Source organism: Buteo buteo, chromosome 1 (assembly GCF_964188355.1).
Source record: "Buteo buteo chromosome 1, bButBut1.hap1.1, whole genome shotgun sequence".
Lineage (NCBI taxonomy): Eukaryota > Metazoa > Chordata > Aves > Accipitriformes > Accipitridae > Buteo > Buteo buteo.
This window is the reverse complement of record NC_134171.1, coordinates 19,455,330-19,472,990: the sequence shown is the minus strand read 5'-3', so window position 1 is coordinate 19,472,990 and position 17,661 is coordinate 19,455,330. Positions and strand designations below refer to the sequence as shown.

The following is a 17,661-nucleotide window of genomic DNA, read 5'->3' as shown; positions in this document are numbered from 1 at the left end:
TTTAATACATACATAGAATAAACTAGGAAAGGATTCTGCTCAGACCAATTTTATACTGGGCATATATTGACTAAACCAAATAATTTCAACATTTATGATATGTATTAAGTCCTGTAAAGTCCCACATTTTGTTTTCAGAATTAGGTAGGAATAGTGCGACTAGTTTTTATAGCAGAGAAACTGTATCTTTCATTTTCTTTTCTTACAGAAATGCTGTTTCTAATGTCACTGACTATGACTAATGACATTGACTATAACTTTAGCAAATATGCTTGAAAAGCTTCTTCCACCAGTCAGGATTAAGAAATCCCATTATATTAGTGCATTTACATAAAATTCACTTCCCTATATCAGCAATATGGAACTATCTACTATTAAGCAGCAGCACACTATGAGAGACAGTAGTTGATATTACTTTTCAAAAGATTTGTGCTACGCCATTATGCTGTAAATATTTTTTCCTTTTGCAAGAAATACTATCCATTGTACTCTTCATTTTTATCCTGCAAAATATTAGTGAACACTACTGCTTGCACCTGGAAAGCGAGATAAGTAGTACAGCAGTACTTTAATTTGACAAAGTAATCCAAATACCTATTTGGAATTCAGTAAATACAGGTTATTTTTCAAACAACTTGTGCTTTATATATAAAATTTTGGTCTTCCAAACAGTATTACAGATGTGCAGTGATGTCTCAGGATTACGTTATTCTGGGAATATCACAAAACACGTACCTGACCCTGACGCTAACTAATAGAATCAAAAGAAAAAATCAATACAACTGTTTAACATAGCTCTCTGTTGCTTGATTTAAACACACAAATAAAAAAAAGATTAAAGGATACGGTAGGTGTAACGGTGCAGCACTGACCTTTTTATCATCACAGAGGTTGTCTACTTAACAAAGAAGTCACAAGGATGAATACAGTATCTCATTCAATTTAAGCTCTTCAGATCTTTCCTCATGTTTTAGCTTGGCACAGAGAAAACTGAACAGTCACATAGTGTAGATGGAACCATACGCATTTTTCCCCTTCTGATGATATACTGAAGAATTTTATAAGCACACAACAAAAAAAGTGGAGTTTATGGGTACGCAGGCCTATTTTTGGATCCAGTTCCTTTGTATGTCTCTCTGTTAATCGCCTCTTTCAAACTAAATCGGTGAATAGACCTAGTAATGGTTGTTGTATTAAAGCTTGTGGCTGCTGAGTGATCACTATCCAGTAGGAGGCCACAGGCAAAGCTGTGAGGATGTGAAGGCTGGGTGAACATACATACTGGTTCCTTACATTCCCATGGAGGCCTGCAGAAGAACAGTGGGTGTTTATGTTATTAAAAGACTACACCACTATCTATGACATAGATTGGGACGGGGGACACAAAGTCAACCTTTTATTCTCTAGCCTTTGAAAAGTAGATTTTGTAAATTACCATTATTTTAGCAGAATACATATAGCAGCTTATTAAATGTGTTTAAAAACTGTCCACTGGTGGTGCTGCTACCCACAACACTTTCCTCTCAGGCTGAGCCAAGGCAAGAAGTTGTAGCAATAGAAAGCCGTAACCTCTTATGTGGACTATTACTACAGCCTGTCATTGGTTTCAGTTATTTGTTTCCTTGCCAAAGACTGAGTAACTTTATGTTGAGTTCCAAGTTCTGCAGCGGAGTGTGCTCTACTGATTATCAATTATTTTTATACTCTGCTTCTTGCCTGCATTCCTGATCTTAGCCTCTGTTGGTTTTTTTTAAACAACCTTTGGCAGCAGTAGGAAAATGGCAGGGAAAGTTTTGTCTGGCCTCTGAACTCTAGCACGGAGCCTGCTCAATCTCTGTAGGAACAGCCCAATCCAGTTAATGCAAAGAAGCTGAGAGGGGCTGAAGCATTCTCAAAGCGGACTGACTCTTTGGCAGATTACACAACTAAACTCCTAACAAGCTCTCCACCAAGTTTATGTAAAGGGTATTTCTTCCAAGGCTTATACCGGGTCCAAATTTTAATGAATCTTAACAGATAGGGCAAGAGAGGTATGCTGACAAACATGTCTCATTGGTGTCCCAATTTTGATTCACTCCTTCAGTGCCTGGAGATGCTAAAGCTATCTTGTTTTCTTCCTGCAAAAATCTCATGTTTCAGTCACCTCTGATCCATACCAAGACAAATTTGAGACTGAAAAGAAAAAGGCAGTCAGACTTGTGGTCCAAAACAATGAGGAATAGATGCAATAGTTATTAGAGGTGTTAGCTGAAATATTTGCAAGAGAAGAGTCTGGTTCTTACTTTGCCTGAGTCGGGTTAGAACGTGCATTTCTCACTAACCAGATGAGTGTCCTAGGCAGCATGTATTGGCTAACCTGCACTGAACTTACAAATTCCTCTCCTTTTTTTGGCATTCTGGGTGTCTTATTGATAAAAAGCGTATCACAGTGCTGCATTCTGACAAAATATATTGGTTCTAATGGATCTGTCAGTTTTCAACAGTAAAAAAAGAAAAAAAAGTCATAATAATCTCTGCTTTTTAAACCCCATCTTCCCATATTCACTGTTTTCTTCCTTATAAACATATTAGTGCAAAATTCCTCAGGATGCACTGGAAAAATGCAAATTCTATCTCACTTCCAACAAGTAGAATACAAAAAGATTCCCACTTTGGACTCTATTTGCACACAGCCTCTACAAACAAAATCAACACAAGCTTTCCATTAAAGTCATTGGAAGTTGGATCAGGTCTCAGCTTTCACCAAAATAAACCGTTTACTCAACATGAATAAAAGGAGAAGAAAACATAACACATGAATGGTACCCAAATTTTTATCTCCGACAAAATGTCTTTTTTTATATAACTGTAACTGATAGTTTAAAAGCTATTTTCTCAGTCTTTTTTCAACATGGCTGAACTTCCACTATGGCAATGGAATGTTAAATGGGAATTGCAAAAGGGATTGGGATTTTTTTCTTTCACTCTCCCTCTCAATCAAGATTAGCCAACTCCTCATTAACATATGTGTATATAAGATTTCTAAGGGTTTTCTAAAGACTGTAAGTTCTGTAGTTCTCTTGCAGTTACAGCACAGAGTCTTGGATTGATGCCTAGAACAGACCCAAGATGTGTATCTCTCAGCATGGTCTGTCATGTGCTATTGGTTATAAAGCTTGCAATTGTTAAACAGCTGGATTAGTACCTTAAGCATACCTTTGCCATTCAAGGAGAAGGTTTAAACAAAACAAAACGTTTGTTCTCCTAGGAAAGTTCGATGAGAATATCAGCATGACAAAGTAAACTGGGAATATTCTCTTAAGAGAAGATCTTGTGGTTAGTATAACTTTTGTTTCTGGCAATACCTGCTTATTTGCATGGAATATTTTACAGACATTAATTTCTCTAGGCATAGGTTTATTCTTTCCCATGTTTAAAAAAAAAAAGGTGATGATAATTTTTTCAACTTTTTTTACTTTTTTTTTTTTTACGTTGAATGTGCTGAGTTTTCAAATGAGAAGAGTTCACAGGTGGAACAATGGAAAGAGAAGACTAAGTAGGAAATGACACTGTCAAAAGACAAAGAATCCTTAAAAAATCAACTGATACCAATTGTTTCCTGCCACAGTACAGTAAGCATTCCAGTGCAAAAAAATTCCAGTGCTGCTATGCAGAGATCTTTCTCTGTCCCTGAAAAGACACTGTACAGGAGAACAGAGTCCCTAGAGAAAAGGGCAATGATTTCTCAAAAGCCATACAAAAGATCAATATCAGGATTAGAAAAACATTTAGAACTTTCATCAAGCAAATGTCCTTTTCAGGGGACAATACCTGTCTGTACCTTCTCACGTACACTGCAGAATTATCTGGTACTAAGCATATTTCTGAAGAATTAGGAAAACATGCAGATAGATGTTTTGCTTTACAATATATAATTATAAAAATGGAAAGCTAGAAGCTTTTGTTAGTTTTAATTGTCTTTTATATTTATGTACATACTGGAAGTAAGTTTACAGTGCTGCTTTGTTCTGGAAAGCATGTCTGTAGGAATGCTCAACAGAATATGAAACTTTGTATATTCCTTCAAAAACTGACATTAACAGAGCTTTATAACTCAAAAGTTAAAATGTCAGAAAGAAGACCTGAAACTCAAAATCACGTATCCCAGCTCTGCACTTCTGAACATTTTGTATGCATTAACCTGTACGTACTGCTGAGTGGATGCTGAAACGTATCTTTTCATCCATAACTTTACAATAGCAAGTTTCCTGTACTAAATTTATTTTGTATTTTAAAAGTTTAAAAGTTGAATGATTGCCTATTAAAGTCAATACTACAGAATTCAGCTCCTGTGGAGAAGGAAATCTTAAAGGCTTGTGTTCAGTATACAACCAATTCAAATACGAAAGCTGTAATGACATTAGAGATTACCTTTTTATCATTCAAATTTCTCCTGTGAATCTGTAAGGGAAAGAGGTGATTTTATAAAAGACATAATTATAACTGCCTTTGAAGTGAGTTGTGATCACAATCTACTAAGAGGGTGGATAAGTATTTGACTGTAGGACTAGAATTTTAACAGATATGGCAAATCTATCTGCAAACAATAGCTTTTTCATTGGACAGCATCAAAAAACTGCTACGCTTTTCCATTGTGGTTTATCTCTGTCATTGCTCACCTAGCACTTTAAAATTTATCCTCTTAACAATCATTAAAGCTCGAATACAAACTCTTCTCAAACTATGTTTGTGTATATATAGTGTAGATATTCATCACTATGATAAATGAAGGAAAGTTTTTTTGAAAGCTGGAAATAGCCAAAAAAATTATTTGGCTATTTGAGCCTAATTCAAGGAAATCTATGGAGTAATGCAATTATCCTACTCACAGCATCTGATACCTGTAACCTCCCATGAGTTCATTCATCTCACTCACTTCTTCAGGCACTATTTCTTTATGATTCGTTGACCATTGTGGAGTCCCTCCTTGGTGCTAGTTTCCCATGTGAAGTCACTGCATCATTTAGTGAGATAAAAGTTTGAGTGCACTTATTCTAAGACAGGAACCTCATCAAAAGGAGAAGAAGTAATACAAGATTCCAAACATTGGCAATCTCATAATTTCATTTGTTTCTTACAGTTCTGTTTCTTTCCACACAAGGCCCATACCATTGAAAAAGAAACATAGCTTGGATAATATGTATAATTCTATCAAATAGGAATTGACTGGTAATAAATCACTGAAAAGAATATGTCTATACTGTGTTCTCCAAAATAAATTTCAAAGTCTTCAGATATGAGTGCTCTTTAAAGCTCTGTAAGAAAATATCCAACCTTTCATGTAAGAAAAAGCAAAATGTTACAAGACTTAAGATCACAAAGTTGGATGAATTTTTTTTCCCCTAAAACTTAATAAGTGACCTAGGATAAAATTGACCTTTGGTCAATGATCATATCTGAGAAAATTCAGCTATGAAAGTGAAAGTTTGACAAAATCATAAATAACTGAAAAGGACAGAAAGAAAGCATTAAGAAAACTATAAATGTCACTATGCTCTCCATCTGGAATACCATTGCTAGACTTTTACAATGCAGTACAGGCAGCAGAGTAAGGTGATCTATGGAACAACAATCTGTCATTAATAAAGAGGAAAAACATCATGAAAACTGGAGATGAGATCATGGATCATCCAGAAGACCACCTACTGAAAAAAAAAAGACAAAGAGGAAAAGAAAGTCTGTTTTAGCCAGCTTCAGTTTCTTACTGGACTGACCCTTGAACCACTAAGTCATCAGTTTCCAAATACTCAGTTTTACTGGCCAATTACTCAGCAGAACATGACATGATCAATGATCTGAAAGTTTTCAGCTGCTTCTATTGATCAAATATATAAACAAAACACAACTGTCAGCTGCTCTGAGTTTACCGCTGATGAAGTGATGTTTAAAACCATTAATGAAATAATGCTTGAATACAGAAGAAAAAAGCCTAACTGATATAAAAGAGTAAAAATGCTTAGTGCTCAATTATTTAATAATTTGCCTTATAATTGATTTTTTGAATTGTTTGAATGGCAAAACAGAGGTCTGAACTATAATTACCAGCTACCTATAATAGCTCATTTTTTGGATTTCAGTTAATTATTTCTAAAGTGAAAGAAGCAGGATCACTGAGGCCACCAAACTCTCTTCAAATTATTGGTGCTAAAAAAATAAATATCAGAAAATGCCAATTATTACAAAATGTGAAGGTTGATTACTTTTTGTAAAAAAAGGCAGATGAGCAAATGCTATGAAATGCTGAGGCAGGGCAGGGGCACACAAAGGAATTACGGTAAACTAATGAGCTTCCAGGTGTCGGCTGAGCTTGGGTAACTAACAATATTTGCACTCTTAGCCTCAAGCAAATCTGAAGCAAAATGTGTTGGGTAAATCTTCAGGGAGAGCACCCTCTGCTAGCAGGATCAGCCCTAAACAAGAGCCAAGTTTGCAGTGACGCACCGCTTCATGAAGAACAATCATCTACCTCGTTCCTTCTTGTCCTGATCTGAGAATAGGAACAATTTCAACTTCTAAAGGTGGCAATTTAATTTCCCTCTGACGGCAATGAAATGATCCAAGGCTCAGTAGTACTGTGTCTTTTCAGAGGTAGTATCTATAAAACAAGGGCCGCTTTTGAAAAGAGACTTGGAGTCAAATTCCATATTGGTCTCACTGGAAAATGTAATTTATGCCTTGCTTAGCCAGGTAAGATGGGAGGCAATCTAGCCATTAGAAAATACGGACCTGAATTAAAGGAAATGGAAGGGGAGAGAATTAAGCGTGAAAAGAACACTATTTAAAGAAAGGGTGAAAACTGAGAGATTAATTTACTGTTAGTTCCACTTTATCTCTTGTAAGTACATTTTTTAATTCTTTAAATCAAAGTTCTTCTGCTCTATGCGTGTTGCCATTATTTCCCTGGAATTGAAAATGTCTGTTTTGTTCAGGAAGTGCATGTTAGAAATCTTAGGCTATTAAAAGATGGTGCCAATGTTAACTATTATACAAAGGATTAAATTTTAACTAAGTAGTATTAAAAAGTGACTCTATAAACCTTTAGGTTATTGGTACTTCAAGATTTTTCAAAGAAAAGAAGACCAATATGAAGGATTAATAGTTAAGGTTATGCAAAATCCACTTAATCAGCATGGCTAATTTTAGCTTTAACTAAAGCTGCTGGCAACTATGTGCGTTTTGCTTTGGGGCTTTACTTTTGAAGAGAGTGATGAATACATTTTTGAGGTAAATTTATCTTAACTGAGAGTCTACCTAATGCTCTTTAATTGCTGAAAAAGTGATTTTAATAGCATTTACATTTAGGATAGGAAGGAGGTCTTCAGCTGTGCATCTTTAAGACCCTAAAATAAGCATTTTATTTTCACATTTATATAATATACTGCTTGACTATAAACCAGGTGAGTTTTATAAACAATACAGTCATCAACATGGGAATTGTTTATGAAGCAAGAATCGTTCTCCTGACAGTACATACCCTATTCAGAAAAGGGCCTAGGAAAATTGGAGCATACTCTGCAGATATGAATACAATGACTTGCCAGACTATCTGGGCACAAATGCTGAGGATGAGGGTCTTTCCTTGACAAATGCTACCGAAGCAAGGCAGATGTACAGAGCGTCAGCTCAAGCACCCCAGGCATTTTAAGCCAGAAATATAAACTTGCTAATACTTAACAGCTCTTTTACCCAGCTCCAAAATCACAAAGGATTAGATCATTCAATGTGAAGTGGATTAGATATGGTTATGCTCTGAGTTAAAACAAAATGATATGAACACTAAGTTTCCTGTCCGGTGAGAGCCAGATAAAATCTGACTGCATCTCAGACTGGTGGGGTAAGGTGTGGAGAAAGCAACAGGGTGGGCATTTGGTGAACTCAGCTTTCACAAGGTTGTGAAAATCTTGTGGGAGAAGCTACCCTTTACATTACAAAAATTAAGAGCCATGGTCATCATTCAATAGTGGATTATAAAGGGCTGCTTCTAGTGGGAAAAGTGGGTAACCCTGGTAAAGTTAGACTTGATTTACAATGATGTTATTGCAGCTGGAGGCCCCAGCGAAATTCAGATGAGCGTACCTATGTTAGCACACTGCTATTATTCATACAAACAAGGTGATGTTATGTTAAAATGTATGTCTGGATCCTAGCATACTAGTATAGGATAATTTAATTTATCATAAACTGAAGTCTTCAGCTTCAATACTATTTTTTTCCTGTGTCATGAATAAATTACTTGTAGTTCATGCAGATTTGCCTCCCTATGCTGGCTATCATGGCCTGAGAAGGTCATCCCAACTTCCCATTTCTCTTAGGATTTTCACTACTAGTACTTTTTCAGTGGAACCTGTTTATCAGCTAGGATCATAAGGGGTGATATACTGGATTGGATTCAGTGCATCCACCTATGTGAGTATTTTGTGTGTGGCAGTGATCAGCACAAGATGCCGTAGAAGAAGGCCCATGAACCTCCAGGGAGCAAATTAACTTTCTCTCAGTCTAAACTAATGGTTGGAGAAGGCTTAGGCCCTGTGGACCAAAGCTGACAATTGCATGTAATTAGGTCTGTTCACTCTGTGTAAAACTAAGCAAAGTCGGTAACTGAACAAAAGGCCACTTTAAGGAAACAGGGAATCTCAACAGCAAGTCAGGAGTGATGCTCTTCCTTCCAGCAGTAAATTTATGCTCTAATGAAGGTTGTGATTAGCTCTGTGCACTTACAGAGGTTAGACTTCTAGCTAACTAGTTTAAGTGCTGTTAGCACTGTTATTGTGCTTAGCAATCTACTGAAGATTTGCATAAATATTTGGATAGCAAGGTTGCACTGATCTTGGTGCTGCCATGGCCACATGGCTATTCACAGCTGTGTTATAGGCTGTCTCTGCTACAGCTAGTATCTGCAAGAGCTAGTTTTCTGGGGTTTTTTTTGAGTGCAGCATAAATGTCTTGAGAGCCTTGCATGTCTTGGATACATGTCCCACAAGAGGATTGAATCATGGCTATGTTAGAACTGCTTTCTTCCAGATTGCAAATGGCAATTAGATTGACTAGACTTAATGAAACTAAGATAATACATATTGTACTATTTCCCTTGGCTAAATGTCATCCAGTAATACAATTCTGTCTGTTTAAAATCTTCCTGTTCCTGCCACCTAGTCTTATGCAGATATTGGTTTTGATTCTTGGTTTAGACCATTGCGTAGTAGACCACTGCATGATACTCTTTGCTACATGTCAGAAGCTGTATCTCTTTGATGGAAAAAAATGTTGGTAGAGATTTGTGGGAGGTATGTCTTTGAAAATAAATTATGCTAATAGTTCACTTAGAAATCTTCCAAGTTCTGGCTTTTCTCTTTGTCATTGTAGACTGGCACTTGGAGAATAGTAATTATGAGCAATAAGCATTTGAGCCTGAAATTTCATATGCAGCTGTAATTCAAATTTCTTCACCTTCAGGGTATCACACAACCCCCACTGCCTTATGCAGTTGCGTTTTTTTGGTGGAGGCATTCGGAAAGGACACATGTATAATTATCTTAACATTTGTTATCTTGTTTTGTATTCTTACTTACGTTCATGTGCCCAAATGCATTTCTATGGGGTAGATCTGAAAAACACTTTAAAACTCTTTGAGAACTATTTATCTGTGTGTGTTTGTGCATACATGTTTATGCTACAGCTTCTCAATTAAAAAGGGTAAAAAGCACCCTTCTGTATCTTCTAGGAAACATTCCTAAAAATGTATTTTGAGCTATAAGATCTGACCAGGCCTCTCTAAATCAGATGTTGTAAGGGTTTTTTAAGTGAAAGTATTGTTACTTATGAACAAATCTGTTTAGCTATGCTACAGCAAATGGGTTTAGTTCTTGAGTAGAAAGTTAAGTATTTAAATCCATTATAACTTACAAGGAAGAATGGTAAACTTTAGAGCCCATGTAACCCCTGTACTCTTCACCGTGCTGCTTGAAAACACCGATGTCTAAAACAGGCTGGCAGTTAGCTGGAATGTAAAAATTGGGACATTAGATAGGGTGCACTATTACCAGCAACTTTTGTAAAAAGTGCCTTGCACATTACTTCCTCAGAAAGAGGTACTGGTGCATGTGGATTCCTAAGTGGCAGAATATTAAAAAATCGTGGTAGCCTCTGAATTGGAAGTTGAAGTTTTTCAATGCTCTTACTGCTTGGTGAGATGAATTTAACATATCTCAGGTCTTCTGTTTTGACACTGCAGCATCAACTCTAGCCATGTTGGTCTCCAGTAACAGCAACCCCACAGTCACTCTTATTTACTATCTAGTCTGCTCATTGTAAACAAAATTTCCCCTTTGTAATTTGACTGTATCTTTTATTTTGTTCTTTGCAAGCAGTATTTGCAATCTAATATATATTTGTATTTGTAGGCTATTAAACATTGCTGTCATTCTTTTCTATGAAGTGAACAAGCCTACCTACAACCTGAGTTATAAGGGTGTCATGGTTTAACCCTAGCCAGCAGCTTGGCCCCATACAGCCACTCACTCCTCCCCAGTGGGATAGGGGAGAGAATTGGAAGAGTAAAAAGTGAGAACACTCATAGGTTGGAATAAAGATAGTTTAATAACTAAAGCAAAAGCCACACATGCAAGTAAAGCAAAACAAGGAATTCCTTCACCGCTTCCCATGGGCAGGCAGGTGTTCAGCCATCTCCAGGAAAGCAGGCTCCATCACGCCTAACAGTGACTTAGGAAGACAAACGTCATCGCTCCAAATGTTCCCCCTTCCTTCTTCTTCCCCCAGCTGTATATGCTAAGCACGACGTCATATGATGTGGGATATCCCTGTGGTCAGTTGGGGTCAGCTGTCCCAGCTGTGTCCCCTCCCAACTCCTTGTGCCCCCCCAGCCTGCTCCCTGGTGGGGTGGGGGGAGAAGCAGAACAGGCCTGGACTCTGTGTGAGCACTGCTCAGCAGTAACGAAAACATCCCTGTGTGATCAGCACTGTCTTCAGCACAAATCCAAAACATAGCCCCATACCAGCTACTGTGAAGAAAATTAACTCTATCCCAGCCAAAACCAGCACAAAGGGAAAGAACCTAATTCCATTCATTTTTATTATATGTTTTGAACTCTTAAATTTATCTTAAGATAATATTGTGATTGTACTAGTATGCGCATTTGAGGTACCATTCGTTATGGAGGAGAACAGAGTTTCCTTATTCTTTGCATCTTTACATATGATACTTCCACTGAAAAAACTCAATGTAGGATTTTTCTATTATTTTAAATATAAGCTCCTAATTTTGTAACCCCAAACTATCTAATGATATTTTATCCTTGCCCTTTTTAAAATTGACTATTCAAGTCATGTGGTACTTGGCTGAAATTAGTAGGCACAATGCTTATGAGTGCAAAGCCATTCCTGGGGAAGTCAGAAGCAATTTTGCATTTATTTCAACTCAGTGCAATCTGGATTATATTAAGGGTGCAGAAATTACTATGGCAAAAGTTTTACTGACTAGGATTTTATTTGTCACCTATATCTTACTGGTTCTATTCATTATACTTTAAAATAAATACTACTGCGCTCTGTGTGGGCAGACAAAATCAACTGTTTAACAAATAATGGTATTTGCTTTTTCTTGTGTAAAACACTTTGTTAATTGCATCTGCTTATTCTCTGTGCTCTGCATTTCAATCTTTTTCTACAGCTGATGTCTCCTTTCAACACTATATTTTTAGTCTAATATCTAAAATACATTTATTGTGTTTTATTGTCAGATTTGATTAGCTCACTCTGTGTTCAGGTGTGTGATGCCCTTCTTACTTGGGAAGGTTGTCTTATAAGTATCTGCTAAACTAACCTGATAATCCTCCTTTAAGACTTCTAAAAAATGTTCCTTCCCTCTAATAGCTACGAAAAATCTTGACAATGATGAGGCAGCTGATGTTCTTGCTACCATTGCTGTCAAAAAACCCTCTCATTGTTATCTTGGGCTCTCATATCTCTATCACCTGTTGTCTCTTGTCACATCAGCTTTTGGGACAAGAATAAGTTTTTGTTTTGTATTCTTAAAATCCAAAATATTCTCTTAGGTGTCAAAATGCATAGGTGGCCAAAGCTGTCAATAGCATGCCTATTTGTGGTGGCAAATACAAACAGATAATTATAAGGATCTTTATTAGCTTTTATAAAGAAAAAAAAGAGCAAAAGTTCCCAGAGACGTGATGCCACTAGACATCTTTTCTCACTCAGTCACAACAAAAAGGCATAAACATTTTATGAATCATGCGACTTTTAGATGAATGGACAGAAATATCAGTCAACAGAAGCAATGTCAATAAATAAATTTGAGATAATCCTGCAGTAATCAAAGCTCTATTTAGATATGCCTTGGAGTATTTAATACATCTAAATAAAGAAACTCAGCTGTGTAGCAGAAAAACAATGCTGATGTAAGCTATTCTGGTGCTGGCATACAACCAAAATGGCTGTCATTTTTGCTGGTCTGCTCAGTTTCTGTATTTAGGTGTGTCTTACACTAGATGCTGTTTTATGGTGGTTTTTGGTCTTTAAAAAAAATAAAATAAATAAAACCCCTTCATGTCTAAATTGAGCTATGTAAGATGTTTGCTCATCTAAAGTGCTTTTGATCTCCTCCCAGCTACCAGCTCAACTGTTCATAAAGTTTCTCACTGTTTGATTTATTTACCTGTGTATTCTTTTTAAGCTGGTTTCATTTAATCCAAGTTTATTTAGCTTATTTCTGAGAATGCCATGTGCAACCAGTATCAGTCTTACTAATATTAAGAAATTCTGTGTCTACCACTTTTGCTTTATGCATTCATTATTCCACCAAAGAAACCAATTAGTTTGGTTTCACTTGATTTGTGCTTTTTACAAATGTGTTACCGATTTATCACTGCATTTTCTTCAAGCTGTTTACATACTGATTGCTCTTGCTTTACTAATTGTTCTAGTTATTTGGCAGGTATTGAAGTTAAATTTAGTGGCCTATAATTCTTCTTCATCGTTCCTCAACCCTCACTTATTCTCTTCTTTTAATTTGTAATATAATTTTAGCCTCCCCTTGGTTTCCAGAGGCAAAGAAATGGAGATGGATATTAAACTAAGCAGTAAACAGTAACACTTGACTAATAAAATCTAGTTTGATCAACAAATTACTTTTGTGGGCAAAGAACAAAGTTCTGCTTAAAGCGGACCAGAGAAGTGGCTTCTATCTTTGGCTTACAAGACCATGCCGTCTCTTGTTGCCTGTACTACTTGTTTTCCTTAAGTGCGTATTTCTTCAGGGTGAGAGGGACAGTAAAGTAAAACTTTGGCACTGTTGTTTGCTTAGTATTTTTGGACCATGAATCAGCTGAGATTAAAGATTGCTGCTCTGGTCAAACTACAGCTAGGGCTACAACATCAGTGTTAAAGCAGTACAGTAAGAAATAGATGGCAAGAGCCAGAAATGATGTAATCTCTGGCTCTATATGAGAAACAGAAACTGAGTGCTATCAAGACAAAGAAAATGAGCCCTATTTGAGAAGTGCAGAGAAACATAAAATATCTGGTTCTTAAGCAGCTGAGAACTAACCCGCAAAGACATTTATTACCCAGATCTCATCAGCTTTTTGGATCTTGGCCTTAAACTCAATGGTCAGCCACAAACAGCTAAACAATGTAAAGGGTAGTAAATCTGCCTATATTATTTTGTTAGCTAATGCAATTTAACTCTTTTTAAACACTCCCTATTTTCTCACGCTGGACAAGATTATGAGGTTTGCTCTCTTTCATGGCAGTTAGTGCCATCAGCTCCCTCAATATTTAACTTTCACGGGAGAGAGAGCACCAGAAGATCAAGACCCTAGAAGGAGCTGTGGAAGAGTCCTCACCAACACTGTTTTATCTCTGCAGCAAATAGAGACTCAAATTCTAATAAGATTCTATGCACCTAATGTGAAGCTAGCCAGAGAGGCTCAATGCTAGCCTGCACTTCAGGAATGTGCTTTTTAACAGCAATCCTGTGACCACTCACTTGATGCAGCATAGCAGGCTAGCCTCCGTCCTGTTCTGTGACTTTGCCTGCCAGTGACAGGCAGGTAGTTGACACATCTGGCATGCAGTGCTATAGAGTGGGAGAAAAACTACAACATGGCATTGCAAACTTATGAGAAAAAAGCCCAGCTGCAGGATGCTGCAAAATAGGAACTACTGGACAAACTTAACAGGTCTGCACAGAAGTGGAGAAAATACAGTTGAAAACTACATATTTCATATTTGGAAGTCTTGTGTCTTGTAAAAATAACACATTTGATTTTGTCTCTTTGCTGTGGCCATGGAGAATGTCACACAACATCTATAAAGAATACTTTTTTTTTTCAGTGCTGAATTAGCTTGTTGCTGAGACTCCAAGGAGAGTCTGCTAAGTATCTCTCTTACTCAGAGATGTTCAATTTAATATGTCTTGTAAAGCTGAATGAATTCCAGAGAACAGAAGCAGTATTACTGTTGTTCCAGTGTTCAAAGCATAATGACCTGTGTGAACTTCTAATCCGGAAAAGTATGGCAAAAGTCAACACAGGATTGAATTGATCAACAGGAAAAAATTATAAATTAATATTTGTCAGTTTTTTAAGTACATCTCTTAAATATATTTGAGCTCATTCTTTCTTGACACAAACTTTGAATGATTGAGATAACTTCGTAGCACTCAGAGAAATCATATCTATAACACCATACCAAACAGCATTCAGGTTTAAAAGAAATCTGTGCTATATGTTAACAATAGGATACATGTTCTTCAGGTTAAGCCTTCAATAAATAATACATTTAAAGATTCCTTACATTGAGATGTTTCTAGTGTGTCTCATGAGACACTCAGTTCTAGTACTATCCAACATTTTCATTTCAATTCTGGAAATAAATAATGCCACATGACAGTGATGGATAATATGTACAGGGTAATCATACTGATCCCTTAGAACTGTAGCATGGCAAATTGCATGGAACTTGGATAAGAACTTCTACAGAACTAGGTAAGGCCCAGAGCAACCTAATCTAACATAGAAGTTGGCCCTGCTCAGAGCTGGAGCTGAACCAGATGACATAAAGAAGTCCCTTCCAATCTAAATTACACTATGATTCTAATTTGAAAATTGCATGTTTCAGTGAGAATGGTTTGGGTAAAAAGAGCCAGAACACTGTTCTGCTGTGCTTCTGGTTTGGATGTTAGATGTTATTATAGCATCAATGTAATAGGTCTATCAGTAGAACATCAAAGGTTTGATTTCAGAAACATGGAGTCTTCCATGCAAAACCAACATGCAATACACAGAGCAGCCTGCTATACTGTTTGTATTTAAAATTTTATATGCAACTTCATATTGCCACATACACAGATATATCTAGGCATGGTATCTAGATAGGACAAAGAATTCAAAGTAGATCTACTAAACAACAGACTGTTCAGTGGGGTCCTGAACACTGATTCTCAAAGTGCAGTGGCAGAAAAACAAAACACAATCATTGGAAATAATGATAAGTAGGAACCAAGAAGTTATACGGCATTGATGAGACTAGTATACTAGAATACTGGATACAGTTCTGGTGACTGCATTTTTTAGGGGTGTTCAGAAACTGGAAAGAGTGAAGAAAAGATCCACAGAAGAGAAGACTTCTGTATGACAGAGATTGTTTGACTTTAAAAAGACTGAGAGGTGATATGATTAGGGTGTATGGATACAATACTGAGAATTAGATACAGGGTGCTGAATAATGCCTTTATACTAGCTTTTAAAAATAGCATAACCGAAGGCAGAAAAGTTCAAACTGGTATATTTATTTTTAAAACTGAAGGTGAACAGTCACTGAGAATAGATTACTAAAAGAAGCAATGAATTCTCTAGCTCTGAATGTTCTCAGAAATATCTTTCTAGAGAGCCTGAATCAGAATTTACTGAGGTCAATACTGGCTTTTGATGGCTTCTTATAGTATATGTTAGACTATATGATTCAACAGTTTCTTATGGCATTAATTTCAAGGAATCTTGTCCCTTTCTCCAACGAAACATCTGTTCTCGGATCAAAACATGCTGATGCCAGTTATTGCTCTAAGGTCTAAATCCAGCATTATTGCAGCTTCTCACATTTGTTATGCAGAGGACTGCAAGGGATACAGTCACTTTTAGATCAATTCTGTGGTGATTCATTTAAAGAAGAAAGTATTTCAAAAATTTTCAATCTTACATCCCTTCCTGAGAGTTGGTCATTTTGTAAACTCAGAATATGCAAATCCCACAGACAAATTTTGACTCAGTGATTTTAATGAACTGCTGAATGTCAGTTCCTTCAGTCAATAGGGATTACTTTCCTAAACAAATATGTGATATTTTATTATCTCCAGGTAATGCTAATTACACTGCAAGAAAATGAGAGACAATCTTTAATATCGCTGTTAGCAGAGAAGCTTGGCAGAACGTGATTCACAGGTTTTCAGAGTAACTAGTAACTATATTCTAAATGAAACAAATTTACTCTGTCTTTAACACTAATTTTAATGGAAAAATATGAAACAAAGATCAGATCTGCTGGGAAAATAGGTAACCTTTTAAATTAATGTTCCCTGAGCCACAATTAATTTAGATTTAATAGGACAGTTAATGTATGTTATTTGAATACTGATTATTAAACATTCAGCAAGGATTAAATGTTACATAATAGATTCATAACAGTGAAATTGATATGGACCTATTGCATAGCCATAATACTCTGCAAATATGCTTTAGTATGTAGTTGCTATTTGTTTAATATATAATAACTGTTTAATGAAGTCTAAATTAAATACTTAAATCTCAATTGAAAAAATGTCTAGGAAGTACAAAACACAATGTGGAATATGTTTACCATGCTGTGTTTATCAAGACAAAATCACGTTTCGAAAAATACAAAGAGTGAGTAGTCTGTGGGGCCTGCTCGAACAAAAAGTTTTCCCTGGATAGTTTTACTGCCGAAACTCCCATGAAAGTGCCTAGATGTCAGGATGATTAAGTACCCAAAAGCAGGATCCAGAAATTTTGCTGATGTTGACATCAAAATGCATTGTTTTCCCCATTTCCTTCTGCCTTGTGAAGCAAACCTATAATGATGTATTAATTGCTATTTATTATCATGCTTCCTATTGCTTCATTTTTCATGGCTTGTGGTCGCTTACCAGAACTAAAAGTAATCCTATGGATAAAATGTACTGGAGAAAAGACCAGTATGAGTCTTACTGCAGATTGTTTGGACCATGTTTCTATTTAGTAATTGAGGGTGCCACAAAGATCACTTCTCTAACGACAGGAGTGCTAGCTCTGCAACCAGATAGGCATGTTATAACCTACTGCTGTGGCTCCACCTGCTGAAAGGTATTGGTTTGAGTTCGGAAGGCGTACCACGGTAAGACACATCGCTTCTCCTACCCACTTACTGCTTTTTTTGCATCTCTGCATGCTGCTGGCTGTGTCATGTGTCTTTAAGCCATATAGGGTGCAGATGCATCCTGGTTACTTGACAGCAAGGACCCCAGCCTCTGTCTCAAGGCCAACACGTTACTTGTTGTCATCGATGTGTCTGTAACTCCTGCTTCGTCAGCTGCAG

At 36.6% G+C, this 17,661-nt stretch overlaps 1 pseudogene; it reads right to left on the bottom strand.

Annotated features, from left to right (window-relative positions):
- The window catches only part of LOC142032364 (cytosolic beta-glucosidase-like), a 29,138-nt pseudogene extending 17,161 nt beyond the window's left edge, over positions 1-11,977 (bottom strand).
- Positions 11,978-17,661: the final 5,684 nt, after the last annotated feature.